General features: G+C 43.9%; 1 non-coding gene across 1 annotated transcript; it reads left to right on the forward strand.

Annotated features, from left to right (window-relative positions):
• Positions 1–413: 413 nt before the first annotated feature.
• Positions 414–542, forward strand: LOC111816609. Its single transcript, XR_002820970.1, has one exon. It is a non-coding gene; the product is annotated as a small nucleolar RNA SNORA20 (small nucleolar RNA).
• Positions 543–1,151: the final 609 nt, after the last annotated feature.

Raw genomic sequence — 1,151 nt, forward strand, 5'->3', positions numbered from 1 at the left:
AGCCATACCCCAGTCACAGAAAATTTCTGATCCTTGTTAGCAGAATCCAAGGATGTAGAGCTCCTGGCTTGAGCAGAGACCCTCTCCCCAAGACTCATCTGCTGCCTGCTGGGGATCCCCCTCTAACAATCTACATAGCTTTCTTTCATATTCACCTCTTCCCAATGGGATTCTTCAAATTGCTCCTAAATACTAAGTAACATTGTGTTCAGGGGCACATGCGTCTAATCCTGGCTACTTGGGAGGCTAAGGCAGGAGAGTAGCAACTCTCAGTCCAACCTTGGCAAGTTAGCCATTTAGCAAGACTCCGACTTAAAAAAAAAATGGGGGCAATAGGGTTGTGATACAGCTCAGTAGTGGATGCCCTAGGTCCAATCCCCAGTACCACTACTACCAAAAAACAAAAAACCAAACTTCTCATTTATGTGCTGCTGTAGTCTCTCAGTGATAGGAGCAGTTATACTCATGGGATAGAACAACGTTGGCCATTGTAAGTTGAGGCGAAGTAACTACGTCATCTTTTCCGCGTGGCTTGGGCACTGTTAAAAAAAAAAAAAAAAAGACAACCCAAACTGAGGCTCAGGGATTTAACTCAGTAATGCAGCACCTGCCTGGCAAGCATGAAGTCCTGAATTCAATTTCCGGTAACCAAAACAACAACAAAAGCTGGAGAGGTAGCCCGGTAGTACAGTGCCTGCCTGGCAAACACTGGGCCTTTGGTTCAATTCCCAGCACCACAAGTAAATAAACAGATACAAAAACCAAAACAAAACAAAAAAACTGGCCCTGATGGCACATGCCTCTTAATCATGGCACTAAAGGGCTGAGGCAGGAGGATCACTATGAGTTCAGTGCCAGCCTGGACTGCACAGTGAGACACAGACCCACAGCAAGACTTTCTTTTTTTCTTTTCTTTTTCTTTTTCTTCTTTTTTCTTTTTTTTTTTTTTTTGGCAGAACCAAAGATTGAACTCACACCCTTGTGCTTACCAGGCAAGCACTTATTCTACTGAGCCATCTCCCTGGCCCCGACTCTGTCTTTCTTAACTCCCTCCCCAGCAAAAAATCCAAACAATCCAATTATAATAGGTAAGACAAGAGAAATTTTACTGAAGGTCCTTGAAGAGATATCACCACACACCTTTCTGAGTT

Source organism: Octodon degus, unplaced genomic scaffold (assembly GCF_000260255.1).
Source record: "Octodon degus isolate 3935 unplaced genomic scaffold, OctDeg1.0 scaffold00035, whole genome shotgun sequence".
Lineage (NCBI taxonomy): Eukaryota > Metazoa > Chordata > Mammalia > Rodentia > Octodontidae > Octodon > Octodon degus.